The sequence below is a fragment of the Alosa sapidissima genome, chromosome 8 (assembly GCF_018492685.1).
Source record: "Alosa sapidissima isolate fAloSap1 chromosome 8, fAloSap1.pri, whole genome shotgun sequence".
Classification (NCBI taxonomy): domain Eukaryota; kingdom Metazoa; phylum Chordata; class Actinopteri; order Clupeiformes; family Clupeidae; genus Alosa; species Alosa sapidissima.
This window is the reverse complement of record NC_055964.1, coordinates 12,276,050-12,296,570: the sequence shown is the minus strand read 5'-3', so window position 1 is coordinate 12,296,570 and position 20,521 is coordinate 12,276,050. Positions and strand designations below refer to the sequence as shown.

Below are 20,521 nucleotides of genomic sequence, written 5' to 3'. Positions count from 1 at the left end.
GGACTCAATTTTATATTCTTTCATTGGGCCAAAAATATCTGGCGGCATCCCTGCTTGTACAGTCAAAAATGATTTACAATAGAGCTTCAAACAGAACACACAAATATTTTTCTACCTGTCTGTAGTGGAAACTAAGGAACTAAATCTATATTTCCAATCAGAGAAGAAAGAAATTCTCGCCAAAGCCTCATTTGTTACTTCTCTTAGATGTGAGTATTACAATTTCTGCTGACCTACCGATTAAACACTCCATCAACAGCGGCAGCAATTAACAACGCTGAGCTCTTTGCCAGTCAACACAGACCTCTATTGACTTCTACAAAGGCAGCTTAGCATTAACTAATAGGGCAGTTAACATCAAATGAATCCATACCTCAGCCTAACATTAAGCGGAATTACATGCTAGTTGCTTGCGTGCTCTTGTTGCAGTAATGGAATAGAAAAGAGGGGAAACCTAACCATTTCAGATGACTTCGGGAATTGGCCATTTAGTTTAAATCGAGGGGAAAGAGCACACAAAAGACATTTTTTTTTTTACAAATGCAAATAGATTTACTGCTGACTACAAAGCCACGTACTAAACGAATCAGCAGACTGTCTAAAGCACATGCACATGCAATTTCCCCAGAAATTAACATCCTGTCAATCAAGTCAACAACAATTACACTGACTGGGTGAATCTAAAGGTCATGCTGCACATCATTTTCTGTGCCAGCTGCTAACAAACTATTCGTGGATATAAATATGGAGTCCTTCACATCATTTTTGCTTCTTTGCCTGGGGCATTCTGGGATTTTGGGATGGACTATAAGAGGAATGCAACACTCTGTGACATTAATGCAGAGGCCACCCACCACTACAGCAGTGTGTCCTCTGAGTTGGGCTGACTCCTAACTAATTACACTTTGTGACCTACACATCTCAATTGTGTGTTTCATAACCCCAAATATGTATCTGAACGCACAGACACAGAAACACAGACAGACACACACACACACACACACACACACACACACACACTCACACACACACACACACACACACACACACACACACACAAACAGCACCTTATATGTATACAGTGTGCAACTCTTCATCATAATTATGACATTCACAGGAGACATAGTAGCATTTTTAACCTTAACTCACCTTGGGTAGCTTTTCTCTATTGAGGATGAATTTCAAGGAGGTCCATGAATTTCAAGGATGTCTGTGAATTCTCTTCATATTTTCCCACTTCCTGAAACACACATGAGAAAAGGCAAAGGATATTAATTTGATGTTTCTTTGCCTTGAATATTTATAGGTATGTGGTGCAAAGACAATTCCTTCCTGATGTTTTGCTATATCTGGACACGTTTGTTGAGCAAGACCATCCCTCACATAACTGCATAGACACTGTAAGAGAGACTTACAGTCATGCAAGAAACAACAAAGTAATCGACTGATTTTCACACATCCAAAAGAATATATTTAAGCCTTGGTCTACACAAACTGACTTTTGGATGTATGTCATCTTGGCCAACATTCCCTAGAGCAACACAGCTGAGCACATGTGCCAAGAAAAAAAAAAAATATCTTTCAGGACTCCAGTGGCACACAGACACACACACATACAAAGAGAGAGAGAGAGAGAGAGAGAGAGAGAGACAAAAGCACATAGATATATCCATGACTATAAATGCATACTCTCAGTCACTCCTTCTGTCTCCTTCAGTCAGAGTGTGCTACACCAAAGAACTGTTTCATGTGATGGTTTGGTATGAAGGTCCTCTGCTGATTTTTGATGCCTCTTTTGGAACTAAGGTGAGAGATAGGACAGACGCCAAGCCTCTGCTTTGAGGCATTACATGATGGCGACACAACCTCGTCACGACTTGGCAAAACAATGTAGGGGTCCTGACACAGGCTAACCTTTCAACCCATTGTCTAGTACCATTTCAATCCAATTGGATGACACAAAGACAAAGAAAATTGCTAAATGACCGTGTCTAACAGGTTAGCATGATTAGTAGGTTAGCAGGCTAGTGAGAGAGATAGTGACGATGGAGATGAAAATTGATTTTTGCAGAAGGGCAGCTAGAGCGGGCTGTGAGGCTCATCACAGGGTGTTATCTTTACTCGCTCCCCACCTATCACGCGTCCCGCGCCTGACGAGCACTTCCTGACAGATGTCAGGGGGGAGACTGACGCCTGTCAGTTCTCATTAAGGCCACGACGCCGGTGGTGTTGCAGGCACTACGGCGCCCTGGTTACATACAGACCGCCTGGGCCCAACGCTCCCACCAGCAGCCCCCTTCTCTGACGCACCTAACCAGGACTTCTCTTCTTGATGGGGCCCCCCCTCCTGCCCGCCCTCCACGGGAGTCGACTCGAGACCTCTCACCGTGTCTGAACCTCTCGAGGCTTCGTTGGAGGGGCTTTGGCGAGAGCCTCGAGTGTTACTTGAAAGTGTCCAAAGTCTGACAGAAAATAAACTGTCTCATTCGCTTTTCTCACTAATCTGTGACTGTGAGAGACAGCAAAATGGGATTGTAGAGGTCTCTGAACAGGGTGGTTTGATAATTAGAGGCAAGGAGGTGGACTTCAGGGGGAGTGGATAAGAACACGGTTTGGAAGCAGTACTCTCCATCTTGTGTTGTGGTGGGACATGACAGCACAATAGTTTTGTACTATCTCACCTACACACATAAAAAAAATACACATTCCAATATGTTTTAGATGTAAAGACAATTTGAAGTTAGTATACAAATAAGTATAACAAAAACAAAAGTCAAAGACTGACAAAGGGACATAATATCAAAATGGATAGGTTTTAGTGATCTATTTACATTATCAGAAGAGAGACGAGGGAATATGGCCCAGCTAAATCAAGACACGATGGTGGATGTGACAATAGAAACAATGATGGACACCACACAAGGGAGGATGGTGCACCTTCCGAATTCTCTGACAAGCTTTTTTTTTTCTGGTGGAATTTATGTAGGGAGAGGAAAAGAAACATGACATTTCTGCTCTTGAGTCGAGATCTGTGAGATATTTCCGTCTTCTTAGCCATGCTGGATGAGGGAAGGCACTGGAGAAGCAAGGGGACTAATAGCAGAGGATCTGAAAAGAGGGGGACGGGAAGCATGCCTGGTGCTGTCAGAGATAATCCTAGTTCTCGTCTAGCATGTGTGTGTGTGTGTGTGTGTGTGTGTGTGGGTGTGTGTGTGTGTGAACGTGAACATAGCCTGTAGCGTGGGTTCAGGCTAACCCTGTTCCATTTTCCCCCTGAAAAGGAGGCTTTGAAGCCACCCCATCCTCTCTGGACCCACACACACACACACGCACACACATGCACACACACACTTTGCCAATTGAACAGATTGTGAGGGGCTCATACGTGTCAAGAAAGATACGATAAAGCTTATAAAATAAACAGGTTCACATTCAGATTAGCACACAGGCGTGCTAAATCAGAGAGAAGGCATTTAGCGATGTGCTGAACTGTGACACTTTGTAATTAAAAAACATAAATGCTAGCTCCTTTTTTCAGATGAACCAATAAAAGCAGAGCCAGCATAATACCAATAATGGGCCACTGTGTGGGAGGTTGTTACCGATGATGTGTATGTGTGTGTGTGTGTACGTGTGTGTGTGTGTGTGTACATGTATATTTGTCTTGCATGTCTACCAACTGGCATTCCTATTGTTTCCTCATCTTTTTCGACAGAACCGCTGCCTGTCTAATCATGGTGTGCATATTTTTTAGCAACATAACCTAAATGCAATGACATCCACCCAAATGTGTCTGTGTGTCCGTATACATCCACAAGCCCAGCCCACAGCACACTTCAACATTACACTGCAGTGCACTGCTGAGTAAAAGTGATGTCGCCCATTGAATAACGCAGCATCCAGATGCAGCTTCCACAGTCAACCCAATCAGTGGGAGTCCATGTAGCCTTTCAGAGCAGTGGCCATACCCCACTGACTCCCACCCACCCGTGATGCCCATGCCTGCCCTGCCCACCCTGGACTCAACGTGGGCCTCACACAATCTCTGGCTCAAAGTGACCACCACTGCAGACAGGCAGACTGAGAGAGGGCTACTTCAGAGCAGAGAGAGGGCTGTTCTCCACCACCCTACCTGGGCCCATGAACTTTGTCTGGAATTATTCACCTTTCGATTTTATGATACGATATCATAAATCATACGATATCATACGATAATATGGCAGAGGTAGAGGAGTTGTACTGTAAAGCAATTTCAGGCCAACAGACAAATGATATATGAATATAGTTAAGAAAATAGCATCTATTCAATTATCAATTGTCTGTGATATGTGATATATATGATATGTCTTCATCTATGCTTTGCTGTATAAAAATGTGTTTGTGGCATATGCTTGTATTTCTGGAGGCCTCTGTAGTGTGTCTGTAGTGTGTGTGTGTGTGTGTGTATATGTGTGTGCGTCCATGTCCTTGTGTGTGTGTGTGTGTGTGTGTGTGTGTGTGTGTGTGTGTGTGTGCAGGCTGGCACATCTGAAATCATTTCCCCCCTCCCCTCTCCTGCTCGCCTCAGCTCTACTGTGAGGATCCACGGGATGAAAGCAAATGCAAATTGGGGGTGTCGTACAGTGGGGGCCCCCCTCCTAAGCAGGCCACCTTTGAAATAATTAAGACACTGGAGTGGAGGTGCCCCGGGGTAGCGCCGAGATCTCTGCCTGCTTTTAACGCCACCAGGCCAGGGCTGCCCACAGGAGTCCTGAGCAGAAGGGCCATGGTAACATGGGGAAGGGGGTGTTGGAGGGGTGGGGATGGCATGGGCAGAGAGGCTCGAGATAAACACATACAGTAGATTGTGCAAGCAAATTCACTGTATGCTATTAAAGTCACATTTGAATGTGTACAGTTTGCAACACAAAGGTTTGCTGCAGTGATATTAAAGAAGCTGAAAAAAAAAAACACAAGCCCAAAACAGGTGAAATGGAATAGGACCCCATTTTGTCTCATTTCATTTGAAAGCCGTGTTTATACCTGCTATTCTGATCATAGTTCACAATGAAAGCCTGCCCTCAAAGCACTTCGATCCGGTTTGATATGACATCTGATTTTTGATGGTAATTGTTTCACCGCTGATTAGAGCACGTGGTTAGCGGCCAGAAAATGAACAATATGCGCGACGGCGGCTAAGTGCACTGGCTGGCGCCATATTCTGGTGCCGTGCTGGCGAATGGCGACTCAGAAAATTCGCGGCGCTCATTTTTGATGCAAACTATATGTGAATCCGAGCTGTATGGATGGGCGAATACAAGAATCATAACCGTGGTTAGATAAGGCAAACGTGTTGGCTGGGATAAGCACAGCAAAGCGAGCCTTCCAGCCAATCACATAGGTGACAGTAATCAGGAGGTGGGTGGAGTACTGACTGAATTAATGCATGCAAATGAGATGGTTGCCATGCACGGTTAGTGGCACAGCTAATTTAACAATCGCCGTTTGCATTTTTTTCAATTTTTTTTCTTCCCCCCCTTTTTTTTTGGCGCGCGCCCCTGACTCCCGGCATCGCCAAGCCCGGGCTCGGTGTGCCAGCGGACATTTTAGGTTTACCCTGCTCCACGCACGCTCTCCACTGCGAGGCCCTTTAAGATGGTGGCACCTTTGCAATCGCTGCTCCAGCCATCCAGCCTAGCCCAGGCAGCTGAGGGGGCTCCTCCCCTGCCCCAGGTCCTCGCATAGACACCGGGCAGATCTGGGGGGGTGCCAACATGCTGCCCTACCCCCACCATCAATTTTTAATCCACCACCACCCCCATCGCCTGTTTCCCTTTGCCTACTTTCTAATAAGGATATTAACCGAAAGACACTAACCCCCCGACCACCACCACCACCGCATTTATGCATGAGTCCGCGCTCATCAAATTTGCATAAAACAGTCGGATTCTAATGTAACAACGGTGACACGCAGAGCTTCCTGATCTACATGCGGCATTATTGTTGCGAGTGACAGCCGTTGCATTTAAATCATTTAATTGTGCCGCAGAATAAAAACTAAAAATTATATATAAAAAAAACGACAGTATAATCTTAGGCAAACGCTGACCAAGATTAGAACAGGAAGCTCCAGTTATATGGCAGAGTTCTAACGCTGTGTTTATATTTCAATGAAACTTGATGGAAGATAGAAATGAAAGCTTTTGAATATGCTCAGCCACGTGGAGTCACAAAAAATCTATTTTACATGCCCAGGTGTGCTTCCATAAATAGAAGTGATTGCTCTTAATAGTTTCTTGACAGCACATCTCCCTACGAGCAGCTCAAAGAGCTCCAAGATGCCTTGCCTTCACAGAGAAAAATACAAGAATACAGTTAAATAAAATTAAAAAGAATAAGAAGAAGAATAAAAAAAAATGAAGGTGAATTTTTGGCAAAAGAAGATAGTGCTGGATGTGTTTTTATTTTTATGTAATTAATACAATTAAATAATTCATTGCCGTGAGAATGTATTATTTAGACTCTTTCATCTCATGGGTTCGAAGAGGATTTCCAGTGCAATTACACTGATTTATTTATAGCGGGGACATTTGCATAATATAAAAAGGCAGCGGACCACATGGAAATCTAAAGAGACAGCGCACAAGCTAGCCCTAGCGAAACAGACATTATTAATGAATGCACAGATCTCTGCTAATGCACGGCCCTGTACTGAGGGCTGAGCAGAGCTGCCTCTGTATCTCGCAGCTCCATGTAAGTGTGTATGTTTTGTAAGCCTTGGCAAAGCTAGGCGACGGAGACTGTGCAAAGGACATGTTTTTCACAAAGAACATAGGTGTGCATACTCGTACACCTGCATTGTGTTTTTGATAGCATTACAACATGTGGATGTGGATGAGGGGAAGGGTACAAAAGGCTTCGTGCTTAAATGCTTAAGCAGGTAAATAAGGCAATCTGCAAATGCAGATACATTACTTATCATTGACACTGAGGCACATATAAATATTATTTTCTCCTACTGGCTATTATTAATTCCTTTGATACACAAAATCACACAAAGGAAAGTGGATGTCAAACCAAAACAGAGAGCATATCAGAGGTACAGTTACAGTTATTCAGAGGAATAGTTAACTGAACAAAAGCACAATTTGGCCAATCCTTACTAATCCATTATTCACTGCATTTCCAGCTGGCACATGAATGGTGAACTGCTACAGAAATGCTTGGGAGGCCATCACTTTAACATTAGGCTCGTACCAATGGTGCCCATCTGATACAGTGATCACAGAGAAATTAACGAGACTCACTAAATCTAAACAAACAGTATTGGGTATATATGTAAATGATGCCGCTCTAAGTGAGCTGCTGAGACAAAAACGATGGCCTTTGTCTGTAGACAACACACACATGAGCACGCACATATACATGTGCATGCCTGCCTACCGATATTCTCTCTTCCTTTCTCTATCCTACACACACACACACACACACACACACTCACATACCCACTGACAGCTATAACAGCTATGCACACACACCCACACACACACACACAAGACCTGTCCTGCTTCAGCATGCGCACTGTGAGCTCACCTCCTGTTACCATGGTGACACCAACCAACGGGAACCACGGGACACATGTGACAGGGACCTGGGCGAGCGGAGGCGGGCCCACAGAACTCACGCTTGCACACCCTGCCTGTTTAACAGCACAGCGCCATTCAAAGATGCCTTAAAAAAAAACTCGCCAACAAAACCCCCCTACACAGGCATCAAACACACCGAACCTTCAGCACCGCTTCATAATTCCTCAGCAATATTCCACCAGCTAAACTATGAAAAATGGTACAGCACGCTGAATGTAGAGGGGGCACTGCAAAACTGGGGGCCATGCATGTCAGTGTCGCCTATGATACAGTATGACCCACTTTCACATCAAGACAATCAGTCAACCAGACCATATGCCATATTGTTACAAAATGAGTCTGTAATGAAGCAAAAAAATGCCATTCCAGGCTCATGTGAAGGACACATATTGCTGCCACAGCTTAGTTGCCTCAACATTAGCAACATAAAGAAAACTTGAAAAAGCTTGGCCTTTAAGCATTCATTTAGGTGCCGTATACAGTTGGTTGTCTGATAGAGTTTGGGGAGAATATGGCATTAAATATGTGTCTCTAAAGATTTCTGAGTAAACACACTCAACAAACACATACATACAGAGAGTGAAAGAGAAACACACAAACAAACAAACACACACACACACACAAACTACTGCAAATACCTTACTTAGACAATATAGACAATAGTACCTGAAAAATATCTTAATCATATAAATAGCCATAAGGAAATAATACACAACCATGAATATCCCTCTGTCGATATAACAATATATCCCTTTCTGCTATAATAAAACCAGCAGACCTATTCTGACGTTTAATGACACGTGTGCCATTAGACAAGCTAAGTAACATTCAGGCTAACCTTTCACTTTCGGCTTGCCTATAAAGCAAAAGAGTCGTCATCACTGAGGATCTGCAACGGGTGGTATTCTATTGTGACAAGAATACTGCCAAATACATCTCTGAGATCCACATAGGCTCACTTCTAACTGGTGCAGAGGCCTAAGATTATTCCTGAGATGTTTTTGTGTGCTCCCATGACATGCTCTTATAGAGAAAACGCTGCCGTCAAAGGGATGTGACAGTGTTATAATGAAAGACTACTTCACTTATGATTTGCTGAAATTCTGGGTACAGTGCTCACCTAGCAACACCACGTTTCTGCATTAGACTGTAATGTTGTCATGTCGGTTGGACGGACTGAGTTCGTGACCTCAGAGACAGACAGGGGGAGGTGTGCATCTGAAGCAGAGTGAGAGGGACATTTGGTGATCTACACATGCCACAGAACATATGAGAAATGCACATGCATGGTGCCAAATGCCAAAAAAAATGGCCAGAAATATACGTTTTAAAAATAGCTTCAAACATGTTCACCACCATTTGTCCACATCGCTGCGCCATAAGGTTTTAATTGTTATGTGCAAAGACTATCGGATAAGACAACGTGTGTTCTCGCCAACTTCTATAAGCTGATCTATTTGTTGTGTATGTTTTTAGGACTAAATGCGGATACACACACAGGGTAACTTAAACCTTTATATTGTGTGTTTCTCACAGTAGCCTTATTGTCTTGTCATTCAGCTGAAGAATCCCGACTTAATTCAATTATTAAGTTCTTAACACGGCACTGACATTTCAGCGTGGCCTCAGTCCAGAAGACAATACCTCTATTCATTGCACCAGACGAGCATTTCAATTGACAATGAATCTTCGTTATTCGCTGCTTGACCATATTGTGTTCTCACGTTGTTCTCGAAGGCAGATTATAATTGTGGGTGATATGTCCTTCTAAATATGGACATACAACAAGAAACACTTCATGGCCTGTCTGAAAATGCAAGCATTTCGTCGTCATAACTATTTCAGGTGCTGTTGCTACTGAATTCAACCCATGGCTGGATTTATAAGATCGAGTGACGTGGCCTTCCTCTGCGTTTGCAGTTGTCTTACTTTATTCTCATGACAAAGGCGCACAGCACAGTTTCATTCGAATTATCCTCTAGTCCAGGGACACACAATAATATTATGCATGTGGAAATTCTACCTTAAAGGCTTACAAAGCCCACACTGTCCACGTCAGAGCGAACAGGATACATTTCTGAAAATCGTTTGGTCTGATACACTATTACAAACAATAACGTTGTGCGTAATGTGGTCATAAAATGCGGTGTAGTTCATTGGATAGACTACAGTATTCATCGATTGCCTTATCTATACCGTTTCCAAGTATCTATTTAATTGCCACCTTGTTGTAAAAAGGAAATAAAGATAGGCCTATACAGGAGACATATTAAGCCTAATGATGTGTCCAGATCCCTATAGAATGTGTAGGCCACAAAACGAGGCCTGGGAAATATTATCCTTATTATTATCCTTATTATTACCCAGCCAAGATCACAGTAGTTTTTGGAACCATCAACAAACTTCACAAAGCAACACCATAGCTCTCTGTGCTACTGTAGGCCTAAAACGAACAAGCTAGTAGCCTAAATGACTCATTGTCTTCAAAACGTGGATTTCTAAATTGAACTACATTTTCAATAAAACATGTTTGCAAATGAATGACCGTTAAAATAAAATAAAACATCTGAATTTTGATGGTATGAAAAATCAACCTATTGAAGTTAGACATCGCAGCCATCTTAAGTCTTACTGCAGTTGAACTTGAAGTCTGTTTATATACTTGGTCTGAAAAGAAAGCCTCAACGCTCAAGTTCAAATACACGTGAGAGCATAATAGCGGTGATGTCATCTATTGACTGGGACTTTATTTCCAAGTAGGCTTACAGAGGCCATTTCTCTTAATTTACCAAAATTTCGCTCTAAATTCTTTTTTTGCGTTTTCCTTTTAAATATTGGCCTATATTGGCCTCCATATATTCTCTATGACTCGTACATTTTTCTACTACAAAGACACGACACGATGTGCATATTAAACGGCCTTATTGAAAGTTTGTGCATTCAGAGCCGTTGCTACTCCTATAGGGGACCGCGTCTGATGGCTATGGGAACCGCCGCCTCCTTTCTAAAGGGATGCAGATGAGTCGGGTGCACTTGACGTCTTTTCATGACCTGTGTCGCCCCCAGCCCCCCTCCCCCTGTCTGTCATATTGGGATTGGGCATGGCATTGCCACTTGCCCCCGAGCGTGGGAATGGGGGCGTCCAGTCGTTCACATCTCCTGCGCTCCGTTTAACGGAATCAATTAAGCAGGGCCGACCCCCCCCCCCCCCCCCCCCGCCCCCATTCGCCCACCCTACTCCGTTTTTTGGCAGGTCTATATATGTCCTAATTATTTCTGTTTGGGATGCCACGGCGGTTTCCCGGATAGAGTCAATGATGCTTGAATTAAAAAAAGAAAGAAAGAAAAGGAAAAAAGACAGACACGTGGAAATTACTAAAAGTATTCAAAAGACATATATGGACACAAAAAGTTAAAGTCTAAAACACTGTGCGTGTGTGTGTGTGTGTGGTGTGCGCGCGTGTGAGTGTGTGCATGGTGCGTGGAAGAGATAGTTTCTTACAAGCCAGTCGGCAGAACCCTGAAAATGACTTGCTTATTTTTTTATATTTTGTAAATTAGTGTTCCTTTGGAGTACTTATCAATCAATATTTCCCACTTAGTCTCCTTGTAGATTTCTCAACTCTCAAATGCAGGAGCCATAAACGAGGTAAAAATTGTACAATTTTCATATGCACCTCATTATGCCTCCAAATAAAGTTTTCCAATCCAAAGATTCCGATGATCTTGGAAGTAGTTTTTACTTTCGGTTATCTAGCTTTATGACGACCAGCACACTCATACAGCTAGATAACCAAAGATAACAACCCACTTCCTACGTCTTCCACAGTATTCCGGGGCATGTCCTGTCATTTGCTTTCATCGCCACTCCTTATCGCTTTAAGGGATCCGTCTAGATGAAGTTAAATCTTTATCAAAGATCCTCCATGGGCTTCTCCATAGTTTCTTTTTTCCCATAGGACGTGCACTGGTAGATTGTTCACATAGTTTAATCATTAACCAGACTTTCTTTAAAAAAGAATCAAAACGAGACGTAATCCCACAGATGAAATCACAACCTCATGACATAAAACAGTAATGCTCAGACTTGGACTGTGCAGTGCCAGTGGAGTAATGTGCAGTCATCCTTGCACAGGCCCTTATTAGCAATGCAAATGAACACATCTCACAAAAAGAGCTCCTTTGCCTCTATTAAATTGTGTCGGGAGCAATAGATATCCCACGCAAGCAGCGAAGAGCATGCACATAGGGGGGGATCCGACTCCTGAGAGAACAGCACCGGAATAACACAGCCACTTGTTTAGTTTCAGTGAAGAGAAGGTGTCTTTTGGCCAAAGGATGCCGGATTGCTCGCATGCACAAGTGACGGGTCTCGGTAAGAGAGACGATGCGCCCAAAAGCTGCCTCGGAGGAGCAAACGAAGGTCGTGTTCTGCTGGGTCGCTGCTGCCAACGGTCTAGAAGGCGGAAAAAGGGCCATCTCTGACAGATTGGAGGGGAGGGGGGACGGGGAGGGGACGGACTTCCAGTACCGAAATCTGGACCAACCAGACGAGGTCAAAGGTCCCCTACCGCGGGATTGTGATGATGTAATTTGAAATCGCGTGGGCACGTTTCGGGACAATCTGCATACTGGAACTGCAATCTTTGCGTGCCTCTGTCGAACGCAGCTATAGCACGCGTAGCTCAGACCTCTCGCCAGCATTCGGTGAATCCACCGATTGAAAAGGACTAAGACGCAGAAGATAGCGGGAAATACTGCCTCTCGATTGTAAAATGTTACTTGCGCCTCTTGTGGGGATGGCTCTCGTTTCTAGACTGACAAAACGAAGTATGCTACTGGAGGAATGTCTATAAAGTCGTTTCTGGGATGGCTGAACAACGTCACGTCTGTATATTTCATCGCAGTCTGAATCGAGCAGCCAATACATTGCGGTAGCGTTGAACCTGGCCTGGTTTAGAGAAAAATACGGATATGATTCTTAATGTGAGTCAATGAAATGCGGTTTCCCCATAATTCTGATCCATTGTTTTATACCTGGGCTCTTTTAGATGCATGGAACTGTTGTTAACACCCAAGAATGTCGATGAATATATGGGTGTTTCTAAATCTAGATAGCGCGTTCATTAGCCTACTTGATAAAGCGATTGTGGTCTGTCAAAGGCCTACTGAGATAAATCGTATGATTGCACTGATTATTCCACAAATGTGATCCAAATTCAGACTACAGTATTTCGTGTGTGTGTGTGTAAGAGAGAGAGAGAGTGAGAGAGATAGCTTGTATGCGCGCGAACCGCCGCTGAGGATGAACATGCCAATAAAATCACCTTGGTTATTTTAAAATGCGTGTCTCCAACTTAATTTCCCTCACACTCAACAATCACACTGTCCGAGTTCAAAAATGAGTGAATCTAAGGAATTATTTACACCGATGCCCTGCTGAACACCTCCTTATACCTGTGGGAGGGGCGACATCTAAACGCGCGATCGATGTGACAGTCCACAGGGATCTTTACCATGATATTAATCCAAATCAGTTAATCAATTAAATGTAACACTCTGTTGCTCCGACAGGTTGAGGCATTAAATAGGCTACACACACTATTTTCTGACTGCATTTTATTTGCACACATGCCCTCAACCCCCTTTCTAATCTAACATCATTATTGCCACGTGCTCATAGAGCACATGAAAAGAACACACTTCCACACCGTGCTCATGCATCTATTTCAGAAGTTTTCGGTACCTCTCTAGTTTTTTCCATTCTCATTCTCCATTACAACATTACAACCTTCAAGAGGTTCCATATAAAGCGCAGGTGCACGAACCATGTCCAAGTTCAAGAGCAAGGCATTGTGAATTCATTTATCAAGATACAGACAAAGTATTGGACTGATAGAAATACCATTTTGCATCTAAGGGACACTAAGGAGAACAGTGTATTGAACTGACAGAGTCAACGTGCGTGCTCTCATCGCAATATTACTTTCAGGTTGTTCACACTATGACCATAGGTCAACCGGTTGTACATGACGACATTGTACATTAGCATTTGATGCACATGTTACGCCACAAAAGTATAGTTTAGAAGACACACACATAGAACTTACACATAGAAAAACAAACACAAATCAGTGCATAACAGAGTCAAAGCAGACACACTATTGTCATTCTCGACTTATCCCTATGCTCTTTCCCAGCGTAGCCTACCATATTTCAGTCGGTCGTCAGCTAAACCATTGGTCAGGTGCAACACTGACATGAGTAAACAAAATACCAAATATTTTGTTAAGTTGCTCGTTGTCTGTAAGAACCTCCCAAAGTAGCTCACTGATATTTGATATTATATGAAGTATGAACACTAACTTGCAAGCACTCAATTACGACAACTTTGTTTGTTAAGTTTATCAAGCATCAAAACCAATTAGCACACCATCTTATTTTGTAACCAAAAGAAGAAAACTGCCGGGAAGCACAGTTACCTCTAGGATTGTTTCGTTTTTAATAGAAAAATGAAAACAAGTCATATCTTTGACCACGGCCTTCGTCGTTGCCAGCTAATAATGGTCGACATAAAGCCTACCTACTACGTAATTATTCTAACTGAAAAGGTCTCTAATCTATTTAAACTGTGTTAAAACAAACTCTTAAATTACAATTACTGTAAAAACGTTTGGGGTCAATCGTCTATCTAAATAGACATACCGAAGCAAAATCAGCAAAACCAAACAAGTCATTCTGAAGCACTTACGTTTTTGAATTGTTCATTCTCCAACATAACCCCTGTATTCATCCTGGAGGGTAACAATCTCCCATACGCAGTGTTGTTTAGACATCACTTCGTTTAAAATTGCCGCTTACTTAGTTCGTTACGCGTGCCTCAGTTGCACTGCTGTAAGCCGAAGCTTATCCCAAGCGCAGGAGAGAAGTGGGGAGAGTGAAGAGCCGGAGAGAGCACGGCCCAAAATGGAAAAGTGCACTGTCGGGCTGAGAGAGTCGGCATGTTTTTTTTCTTTTTTTTTCATTGGTTAGGGTGGGGGTGAGGGGGGTGCCTCTGGCCAGGGTATAGTCCATCCCTCTGTGTGAGAAAGGACGTGCTCTGAAATTCAAACAAGTCCGCCAGGTCTTTTGTTGGACTTGAACTGAGGGGCCATTGTTCCTCCACTGGCGTGGACTGGCCCCCCTTCCCAGACCAGGTTACGAATTGACCGCAGTAATGAATTTGCTCCCTGCGCTTTAAATATGTTTTGACTGACGGAACGTATTTGCTGCCTTGCAAATTTAAGGAGCACATCATTTACCACAATTTATAATGTCCAGACAGACTTTGCTCAGCAAAAAAAAAAAAAAAAAAAAAAAAAAAAACACAAGTGTTCCCAAGTCAATCAGTGCGTAAATCCTGTTTTATTAGAACTATCAAAGGATAAGCTTTACAAGTCCCCTTCAGTACTACTCATCCGACACCTCTCTCTCTCTCTCTCTCTCTCTCTCTCTCTCTCTCTCTCTCTCTCTCTCTCTCTCTCACACACACACACACACACACACACACTCTTTCCTAAAATCAGTGAACTTCTCATGAAATTGAACATTTGTAATAGCCTACTCTGTTAGTTTTCACAGTTGCATTTCTAATGGGGGGGGGGGGGGGGGGGGGACAAAAAAGAGACCAAGAGCTTTCAACGTTTTTACATCTAGTCTTTATGTTTTAATTTCCCCCTCTTATTGGCGGATGCCGTAGACTAGAAAGGATTCACGTTTCCATTTTGCAACGAGGTCACGTCTTATGACGTAGACAAGCATATCAGCTACGTGCGGCCATATTTAAATACATGAAGGAAATTAGTGCATCAAATATGCAAATCCCACTGTCTTTCACCAGTTGGAGTAATTTCCTCTTTCAGCTCCTTGCATTTAGATTTCGTTTCAGAAGAATGTGTTTTTATTTGTTTTTGTGTTTTTGTGATTCATCCAGCGTTTTTCAGTGCGCGTTCCAGGGACATGGAGAGAAGAAGCGGAGGCTTGCCAGGGAAATCGCTCGTGCATAATGAGACGCCCGCTCCGCCATCCTTGCAGCCCTGATGCAGTTGGTTCCACCGTGTATGTTATTTTGAATACTGATGCATATGTAAAAGGTATATTTGCATTTATTTTGCATTTGATGATTGCTCCGTAATGATCGACCAATTATGTAATTTGCGCTGTTGCAATGCGTTTGTCATCCGCTGGTTATTTCTAGGATCAAATGCTAGCAGTAACCAGGGATCTAAATACAAGATCAGTTAAATAATGTTGCACAGAATAAAATGATTGTTAGGCTACTACAATATTTCAAAGAGCAACACTGACTCTGATATATGGTATTATTTACCTAGGCCTGCTTCAAACACAGTATGTTAGTATCGTGTACAAACAGCAATGGAATAAACAAAGGCATTGCAGGAGACCAATTTAGAAAAGGGTGGGCTAATCTGTTTACCGAATTGCATACAAAACACATGTCAGGAGTGTCCATACATCCAAATGTAGAATAAGTAACCTGATATAAAATAATATATTGTCTAAATAGCTATGGATGTAACAACGTGTAGAATAGGGACAAAACGGAACCGTATCCAGGCAAAAACAAGTTGCACTAAACACAAGGTGGTCCTAGTAGGAAAATGGGGAACATTTGGATGTCTGTAAAAACACGCAATGCTCGGAATTCTCACATAACCATAGCATAGTCTCTTTCTCGCTCACTCTCTCTCAACACACACACACACACACACACACACACACACACACACACACACACACACGCACACACACACACACACACGCACACACACACACACACACACACACACACAGGCATGCGCGTCTAATGAATGACATTTTTATTTGTATTGTAACATGCTGCAGAAAATGTGTGTGTAGCTTCTATAGCTTACAGAAAATGCCATCAAGCAAACTTACCACAAGACGGTTGACAGAGCCATAGGTGTGCAGCGAATTTCCAGAAGAACTTTATTTGTGCTACCATCTGTAAGACTCACACACTTCCTATGAGTAGCTCCCTCCTCATTTCGTGAACCCTGCTCCTTGTCGTTTGGGTGATGTGCCACCCAATAGAAGTGGTCAGGCGATCGGACGAGAAAAAAATGACCCGGGAGAGCTAAAACACATTTGCGCCATGCCTACAAGTAGTTCGCTCGTAAAAAAAGTGCCAATGACATTCCGTAAATGTTGGCGAGAAGTGTGATAGATTTAAGAGATTCTCTTAAATATGAAACTGCACTTAGACACTTTATGTCATGTCCGCTTCCCTTTCCATCTCGTATGGCCTCAAGTTCTGAAATGCACATGCATGGTTTGTCACGAAGCAACAAGGCAGGACCAAGATTACCATAATAATGCATACTTACCAAGCACTAAAGGCAGAGCATCCCAACCGCATCCGACCCGTCCAAAGGAGGAACCAACTCGAATTTCAGCTCTCATTATGTTCCAGGTCACCTTACAGGACAGATATGTGTACTGTTAAATATTTGTAGGGAAATAATAATAGGTCATCACAAAATTTAACAGCATGCTACTAATTAAGATGAAATAGATCACCATTATGGGCCATGAAGTGATCATAGGCTACAACACAGTGTCATGATTTTAGTGTGTGGAGTTAATATATTAGCCAGAAATGAGCCATATTTGTCAATATTGTCGTGATTTCTTCCGTTGTAAGCACGGAACCACAACAACTACTAAGAAAGAAGTAGCCCTATTGTCATCTTCTGAGTAGGGTCTAAGTAGACGATATACCCAGATAATTGCGCGTGGAAGCAAGCGCAGGACATTGTTCAAAATCTGTCCACAATTGTCCTTAATTTCAGAAATATGTATGTATATAACACATGTATGTAATATTGTTTTTTTTTTTACCAACAATTTCCCTTTTTTTCAATTTGTTTGCCTGAATCTGTCATTTTTATTTTATCTCCCACGACATGATGATGAACTTAAGGTAAACTACAATAGGTGTATTTTTAAAATATTTTAGTAAAGCTAGTTATATCCAATGAAAATGCTCATTCCTGTATCGTGGGCAAATGCTTAGACATCTAACTGTTTCTTTTAAACACACGCTTTCGCCTGTGTGTATACACGTTGATATATCTTGAGCGATTGCGTGTAGGCCTACTTTATGGGCAAGGTATATTACTGTAATTAGGGTCACTTCATGCATTATATATACTACGACAGTTTGTAGATACATACTAATCTATACTGTAGCCTAGTCTGTCGTGGAATAATGTAGCCTTTTGTATAAGGTATTTCGGGCACTAAGAAAGTTAGTGGGATAGGGATAGGATGCAGCAGAGAGAAATTAACACTAATTCATATAATTAGACTGCATGTGTCATGATTTTTCATCATATAAAATCTCAAAACATTGGTTCACCAATGGACACAATTTGGCATGGAAGTTTAAAATAACCCTTCATTGGCACACATTCCTTTGTAAAATGCATTACGAAATAGAATCAATAATTATTTATTTATAGATATTTTCCCTGTCTTTTAATACTAGCGTAAGGCCTAGATCAAGTGAATGACGGCCTCCGTGGATTATTTTGAACGTTTGGCGTCACCTAGCGGTGAAAAAATAGAACACACACTGGTGCGCGGGCGGGAGCGCACACACGACACACACACACACACACTAGACGTATTTTACTCAACGCATTTAGGCTTTCTGTAATCGTATGTATTATTTGTTAAACCATTGTTTTGTTCCGTACGTCGTAGCCTGTGACCAACCTCTTCGCATATTGTAAAGTAGGCTAGTCTAAAACCTAGTTACTATTTTACTAGGCCTTATTATACCACGTGTATATCTGGCATATCAAATGTGTAGGATTATGTTTTGTTTTTAAGGCCACTTAAATCGTATGATGTCGATAGGCTTTAATTATTTACTGTCCATTGCAGCCTATACCTACATGATACCCTATATCCCTATAATGCCACACATTATAGGGGGCATAAGCTATAAACTATGAAGTGGGAAACGGTTTATATTAGACTCTCTCAAATGGACTCAATGAAACATATGCAAGTGTGGACAATCGCAGCACAAGACACACGCACATGTAGCCTACAAACCCCTATGTCTGTCACACATACATGCATACACAGACATCTCTCTCTCTCTCTTTATCTCTCTCTCTCTCTCTCTCACACACACACACACACAAACACACACGTACAAACGCACGCACGCAATCACTGAAACGCTCTCTATCTCTCTCTCTCTCTCTCTCTCTCTCTCTCTCTCTCTTTCTCTCTCTCTCTCTCTCACACACACACACACACACACACACACACACACACCACCGTGTAAGGTCTGTCGAACAATAGATAATTAATGGCAGGTTGATATATGCACGCGCGCTTGTAGGCTACATTCTCCTATTACACCAGGCATGTCTTTTGGATTGTGAAGTGAAGGTTATGCTCCTCTATTTTCATTTTCATGTTCAGTTTTAACTCCACAGAGTAGCCTAAACGATGCAGCAGGTAGTCTTTTTGATAGCCTAAATTCTGTCATTTGTCTGTTTCGAGCTGATCGTAGGCTATGGCCTTGACACAGCTTTTGGTTGGCTATAGATTTTGGTGTAACTTTCAACTTTAAAATTGCGTTTTACGCTTTTCGCTGATTGTTTTAATTGGCATAGCCGATGCCTATCACATAATATATCATGTTATTCCTCAAAAAGATTTGAGAGTGAACAGAAATTCATTATAATCATCATCATCGTCGCCATCATCATCACCATTAACAACAGCAACATATACTAGGAATAATAATAATAATAATAATAATAATAATAATGATAATAATGATCAGTTTTGCTTTTGCCCATTCTTTCGAGTTCTCCGCTAACTCCACTACCCATAACCACCATATCAGGTCCGGTCTTTCATGCCCGGTTCTGAAAATCAAAGGACTGAACAGTGACCTGTACAGGACATCGCATTCACCTTTTCTTTGCGGAAGAATGTGGCACTGCGATTAGCCTAATGTAAAGCTGGGAACACCACCATCAAAGAACCTGTCTGCTGCCCAATTAGAAATAGGCCTACACATTATAGCCTAACGAAAGAAAGAAAACAAAAACGATAAACAATAAAAACGACTATTTAAGTTATGTTGAGCTAATTTCATAATGCATCTGGATACACACACGCATTCAATTTTATTAAACGAAGCATTCATCTTTGGGCAATCAGCCTAGCCATTAATGAGCACCTATAGGACACGTTCTACGCTCGGTTAATGTATTCAACCAAAGAAGAAAGTTAGCTACAGCGCAAGCGCTTTTCCGTCTGATTTGTTTTAGCCCACCTTTGTGCGTGTAGGCCCTACCTATGAGAAGTAAAAAGCTTTCTTTTTCTTTCTTTCTTTTTTTCATTTATTTTTCAATGGAAATATTTGATAAATTCCGTGCAAGAGCTGTTGTTATTGCACTCAAGGGATGTTGTTATTGCAAACTAAAACTGACATGATTTCCAGAGAAATAACAACCAAAAATGCCTCATCTGAATCTTAAACAAACGCGACGTAGGCCTACAGGGGAACTTTAACAAATAATTGATAAAGTCTTAGGGATAGGCTATTAGACGTCCGCTTGCAGAACAAGGAAACAGCCTATGAACAGTGTTGTTAGAGGAAACACCGCAACCAACTCAAACCCCTTGTTAATCTGGAGTTTTTCCTTGAGTTTTTCTTGAGTTGTATGTATGTCAACCCGTGGATTATTATTTAATGTGTATAGATCACTGTGAAATTATTAATTATCTTTTGTCTGAAATGTAATCTACTGTAATGATATAGCCTACGAGGTGTGGGTAGG

The 20,521-nt window shown here is 42.2% G+C and overlaps 1 long non-coding RNA gene across 2 annotated transcripts in view; it reads right to left on the bottom strand.

The window, feature by feature from the left end:
- The window catches only part of LOC121715901, a 46,521-nt gene extending 27,717 nt beyond the window's left edge, over positions 1-18,804 (bottom strand). Inside the window, exons 1-2 of one of the 2 annotated variants that reach the window (XR_006033706.1) lie at positions 16,584-18,804; positions 1,150-1,240 (exon numbers count right to left, since the gene is read on the bottom strand). This is a non-coding gene — a long non-coding RNA (uncharacterized LOC121715901). Of the gene's footprint in view, positions 1-1,149; positions 1,241-14,376; positions 14,575-16,583 lie in introns of those variants that run through there. The other variant, XR_006033705.1, reaches the window with a different exon arrangement.
- Between the last annotated feature and the right edge of the window lie 1,717 nt (positions 18,805-20,521).